The sequence below is a fragment of the Malaclemys terrapin genome, chromosome 21 (assembly GCF_027887155.1).
Source record: "Malaclemys terrapin pileata isolate rMalTer1 chromosome 21, rMalTer1.hap1, whole genome shotgun sequence".
Classification (NCBI taxonomy): Eukaryota; Metazoa; Chordata; order Testudines; family Emydidae; genus Malaclemys; species Malaclemys terrapin.
The window spans coordinates 3649173-3655172 of NC_071525.1; the positions used below are offsets into that span (position 1 = coordinate 3649173).

At 59.5% G+C, this 6000-nt stretch overlaps 1 protein-coding gene across 1 annotated transcript in view; it reads right to left on the minus strand.

Moving 5' to 3' along the window:
- PEAR1 (platelet endothelial aggregation receptor 1) overlaps positions 1-5356 on the minus strand; it is a 58425-nt gene extending 53069 nt beyond the window's left edge. Inside the window, exon 1 of the mRNA XM_054010723.1 lies at positions 5141-5356. The gene's annotated coding sequence lies outside the window, so the exon portion shown is untranslated. The remainder of the gene's footprint in view (positions 1-5140) is intronic.
- Between the last annotated feature and the right edge of the window lie 644 nt (positions 5357-6000).

Here is a 6000-nt window from a genome sequence, read left to right on the forward strand (position 1 = left end):
AGAACTGGACGCAATACTCCAGTTGAGGCCTAAGCAGCGCGGACTAGAGGGGAAGAATGACTTCTCGTGTCTTGCTCACAACACTCCTGTTAATACAGCCCAGAATCACGTTTGCTTTTTTTGCAACGGCCTCACATTGTTGACTTGTATTTAGCTTGTGGTCCATTATAACCCCTAGATCTCTTTCTGCCGTACTCCTTCCTAGACAGTCATTTCCCAGTTTGTATGTGTGCAACTGATTGTTCCTTCCTCAGTGGAGTACTTTGCATTTGTCCTTATTGAATTTTATCCTATTTATTTCAGACCATTTCTCCAGATCATTCTGAATTTTAATCCTGTCCTCCAAAGCACTTGCAACCCCTCCCAGCTTGGTATCGTCCACAAACTTTATAAGCGTGGTCTCTATGCTGTGATCTAAATCAGTGAGGAAGATATTGACCCAGAACCGGACCCAGAACTGATCCCTGCGGGACCCCACTCGTTATGCCCTTCCAGCATGACAGTGAACCACTGATAACTGCTCTCTGGGAATGGTTTTCCAACCAGTTACGCACCCACCCATCTAGGTTGTATTTCCCTAGTTTGTCTATAAGGTAATGCGAGAGACAGCATCAGAAGCCTTACTAAAGACAAGATATACCACAGACATCTCACAAATAGGGGCAGGGGATAGACGCTATCTCCCATACCAGGCCCTTGCCTGCCCGAACTCCCAAGACTCTGGTCATGGAAGAGACACTGGGTCCGTAATAACAATGTGTGATGAAGGAAAAGCCCCGGCTGAGGGGTTTCAGGCACTGTGGGTCACAGGCATTGGCATCAGCTGCGCTCCCAGGAGGGGTGTCTCCCTAGAGCGGTGAACAATGCGCCGCATTCCTCCGGGGTGAGTCCAGGGTGATGTCAGGGCCTCTCCGCATGCGCAGGGGAGGCCGCGGTGAGTCACCCAGCCCTGCCCCGCGCTCATTTCCCCTTCCCCCACCACCCGTCGCTTGACCTTGCTTCCTCCATCGCAGGCGGAGCATGCAACTGAGCCCGGAGGTGAGACTGATCCCCAAAGCCTCTAGGAGGGGCGCCGCAGGGAACCTGCCCGGGGGCAGGTGGGTGCTGCCGCAGGGTGGCCCCTATAGGGGCCAGCATATGTGGGGAAGCGATGTGGCTGAGGTCACACAAGTCAGCTGCAGGGCAAGGAGCGGATTGCAGGAGTGCGGACGGCCACATCCCTCTCTGGCCCTACACCACATTCACCCCTCCTCCCGGGGCATCCTCACACCAAGTCCTCCGTGCTAGTAACCAGCTCGCTGTGCACTCCCAGCGCTGGGCACGGAACCCAGGTGTCCGGCCTCCCAGCCCCCTTCTGCGCTAGACACTGGGCCCCACTCCCCTCCCAGCACTGGGCACAGAACCCAGGTGTCCGGCCTCCCAGCCCCCTTCTGCGCTAGGCACTGGGCCCCACTCCCCTCCCAGCGCTGGGCACGGAACCCAGGTGTCCGGCCTCCCAGCCCCCTTCTGCGCTAGGCACTGGGCCCCACTCCCCTCCCAGCACTGGGCACGGAACCCAGGTGTCCGGCCTCCCAGCCCCCTTCTGCGCTAGCCACTGGGCCCCACTCCCCTCCCAGCACTGGGCACGGAACCCAGGTGTCCGGCCTCCCAGCCCCCTTCTGCGCTAGCCACTGGGCCCCACTCCCCTCCCAGCACTGGGCACGGAACCCAGGTGTCCGGCCTCCCAGCCCCCTTCTGCGCTAGGCACTGGGCCCCACTCCCCTCCCAGCACTGGGAGAAGGAGGCAGCTCTAGCCCTGGAGGGAACGTGGGGCCGGGCCGGGCCACGCCACAGAGGGGTTCAAAGCCTCTGGAGCTATTTTAAGTCACGCTCCAGTCAGCAGAGCAGTCACATGCCTGCCCGGCAGGGTCTGCACCCCCCTAGCCCCTGGGCTGCCGCCCCTTCCGCTGACATCCGGGCAGGCCGAGTCACAGGGCAGAGTGGTGCCTAGTGGTTAGACAAGGGGCTGGGAGCCGGATGCTCCAGGTGGCGTCGCGGCTCTGGCCTGCTGGTGCGGCGGTGGGCAGGGGGAGATTAGCTCGCATGACTGCTGTATCTCAGCTTCCCCAAAGGCGGGCTCAGAGCAGGGGACGGGGAGTCAGGACGCCTGGGTTCTATGAATGGCTTTGGGAAGGGAGAGGTGTCTAGTGGTCACAGCAAGGGCGGGGGAATCAGGACTCCTGGGCTCTATGCCCAGCTCTGGGTGGGGAGTGAGGATTAAAGCCTCAACATGATCCTCCTGGTGGGAGGGGGTCAGTTCTGCTCTGATGGGGAAACTGAGGCACAGAGACAGGGAAGTGACTGGCTCAAGGTCAAAGAGCGGAGCTGGGAATGGAACCCAGGAGTCCTGACTCGCAATTCCCCTGCTCTAACCACTAGACCCCACTCCCCTCCCAGAACTGGAGTGAGAACCCAGGAGTCCTGGATCCCAGCCCCCCCCCCTGTTCTAACCACTAGACCCTACTCCCTTCCCAAAGCCATTCAGAAGCCAGGCTGCCTGTCTCAGTCATCCACTCTAACCACCAGCCCATCTCCGAGCGTAGAGCAGGAGACTGGGAGCCTCTGCTCCTGGGTTCTGTTCCCAGCTACTGGAGGAAGTGTGGACTAATGGTGAGAGCAGACGACTGGGCAGCAGGGCTCCTAGATTCCATTCCCGGTTTGGGGAAGGAGTTTAATCGAGTGATGAAAGCAGAGGGCTGAGAGCCAGGACTCCTGAGTTCTGTTCTGCCACTGACTCTCTGGGCAAAATCACCTCCCTGCACTGTGCCTCAGTTTCCCCCTCTGTAAAATGGGGGTAAACGGTAACACCTGCATCTCCTGAGCAGGTTTGCAGGATTAGCTCATAAATAAAATGCTTTGAGATCCCGGGAGGGGAGGTGCTATGCCAGGATCCCCACTCCAATTTAGTCCCAGCGCACAGGGGTGGACGTTGAGTGTCTGGAACCCGCTGGGGAGGCACATCCGCTGAGCATCCGGGACACAGCACGTTCCCTTCTATGGGCTCAAAAGGAGGCGCGATGATGGCCGTGGTGACCTTTCCCTCCGCATGCAGCGCGAGCCACGGATGTCACCCCCCACCGCATCACAGGCGCCTTTGCTCGGGTATCGCACTGCCTTGGTCAGGGTGAAATACCACAAGGACCAGGCTGTCCCCTCGCCTGCAAAGTTAAACGTCACCCTTTGCGAAGGAGGGGGATGTGGTTAGTGAAGGGAACTGGGAGTCCAGACTCTGGGGGTTGAGTCCAACCCTGGGAGGGGAGTGGAGTCTAGTGGTTAGAGCAGGGAGGGCTGGGAGCCAGGACTCCTGGGTTCTGCTGCCATTTCTCATGCTGACTCTCTGTATGACCTTGTGCAAGTCCCTTCTGGTTTGGTGGGAAGGGGGCTGTCCCGAGACCCAGTGTCTCTCTCCAGCCCTTCGCGATGTCCCTTTAAGGGCTATCTGTCCCGGGAAGGCGCAGGGACCCGGAGAGGAGCCACTATCTCTGCCCGTCCAGTTTCCGCTGCAGTGTCACAGGCACTGACGTGCTTCCTCCAGGGGCTGAGCGGATGGCAAGCTGGCCAGGAGACCGCTGGCCCAGACAGGCTACACCCGGCCCTACAGCCCCAGCCAGAGCCCTCTTGGGGGCGGGCCAACTTGGGACCCAAGCTGTTCAGGGCGGGACAAGTGGAGCCTGTGCTGTGATGGGGTTAGATGGGATCATACCTGGCCTGCCCCATCCCTGCCCTGCCCTGGTCCCAGCCCAGCCCCTGTTCCAGATCCACTTAGTCCTCAGGTCCATCCAGCCCCCAGGCCTTACCCCAGATCCACCCGGTGCCCAGATCCACTGTAGACCCTCCCCGAGATCCAGACCCACTCCAGATCTGTCCCCAGATCCACCCAGGCCCCAGATCTGCTCTAAACCCTTCTGCAGATCCACCCCAGACTCCAGATCTACCCCAGACCCTTTACCACATCCACCCAGGCCCCAGATCCATGCAGCACCTACCTCAGATCCACTCCAGCCCCCAGACCCACCCAGACCCCAGATCCACCCCAGACTGACCCCAGCCAGCCTGCCCAGCCCCCATACCCTACGCCAGCCCCTAGTCTTTACCCCAGATCCCCCCACGCCTATCCAGCCCAGCTCCCATGCCCTACTCCAGATCAGTCCAGCCCACTGCCCCCCCCAAAACCCCATTCCATGCCTTATTCCCCACATCCCATCTCGCCCTGCTATGCCCCATCCAACTTCCACTCCGCCCCGAACCCCCACCCACTCTGCTCTAATCCCCCCTCCCCCGCCCCTCTCTCCCCGCTCGCAGGAACAGGTACCATGGCCAGGTTGGGGGCTCGTCCAGCTGTTCCCGGGACTTGTCAGGGAGGAGGAAATCTGGAGGACACAGAGGGTGAGGGAGTCCCTCTCTTTGAACCCCCTGCTGGACTCGCCTGACCCCCCTTCCCCGCACATTGGCCAGCCACCTGTCCCTGCTCCAGGCCCCCGCGCCGGGTCCCTCCGCACAGAACCCAGCCTCTGCCAATCCCTTGCCCTCGCTGGCGTGGTGTCGGTCCAGCAGCCCTACCAGACTCCCGCAGAGTGACTCTGCCTTTACACCCACAGCACTGACAGCCGAACGCGGACCGACCTCCTTTGCCCCGCCCGCCCCCCAGCTTGACTTTGGATTCACGGCACTGTCACGGAGAACAGAACCTGAACCGATGTCCACTGACGCCCGTAGAATTACTCCAGATTTGCACCGGTTTCACTGAGAGCAGAATCTGGCTCCAACTCTTGACACCCCGCCATAGATTTACACCGGAGACCAGAATCGAGCCTCAGACCTCTTGGGAAGATAGAGCTACCTAGACGCTGGACCCGAGATGCTCAGAGGAGCCCTGTGGGGCGTTATCAGCCACTACTGGGCTGTCACATCAGAGGCAATACAGCGCCCCGGCCCCCAGCAGGCTGCTCCAGGATGCCCCTTGAAATCGCTCGTAAACAACCTCTGTAACTCAGGCACCTGGCTTGGCTTTTGGTGCTCGGATTCCAGTGATCAGCGCCCCGACAGTCCCCGATCTGTATCCATCCAACAATCAGCTGTGGGCAAACCCCAGAGCACTCACCTTTCTTCTGTCCCGGGCAAGGTATCTCCGGCAGCCTCCCAAAAAATCCTCTAGCAGGGAGCAGATGGGCCGTGCGAAGCAGCTGGAAGAATTGCGGGGAGGGGGGATAAAAAGATTAGGAAGGGAGAATGTATTTCCCTCTCCAGGGAAAAAAGAACCAACAAGCCCTCTTTTGGGTTTGGGTCTCGTCTCCTGCTCGGGGCAGGGTGGGCGCTGAGTCTGTGGGTCAGAGGAGGCTGTGGCGGGGAGGGGCCATTCAGTGTGAGGGGGAGGGAGCAGGAAGGGGGCTGGGAACCAACTCAGGAAGTTTTGACAAGGAAACTAGTAAGGGCGCTGGGCTTGGAGGAAGAAGGAAAAAAAGACCGTGCATACACATCACTTTTTCTTTGGCAAGAAACCAGCCTGTGTGAAATAGAAAACAAGCGTTAAACCAGAACCCATCCCACAGAGCTCTGTGGCCAGGATCCAGCCCCCCGGGGCTGCGTCCTCACTAGGGAACAGGATGGGTCGGCGCCCACGTGGTGAAGCCCGAATGAAGACGAGGCAGCTTGCAGCTTTCACACGAGCTAAGGACTCGGGCTTCATTCGACCTCACTCATGTTAAAGCCACGACCGCAACCACCTTACGTCACGAGGCAGTGTGGTCGTAGCCGTAGGGGTCCCAGGATTTTAGAGATGGGATGGGTGAGTCCCACTCTGGGTCCCTTCCAGAAAAACAGATACAAAACCTGCAGATACTCCCCACTGCTACCTTTTCAATACCCCCTTCAAGATCCGTGGGCCTCTCACAACATGGGGTACCTCAGGCAGCGCACGAAATGGCCCGATAACAACTATGTGGGTGAAACCAGGCAATCCCT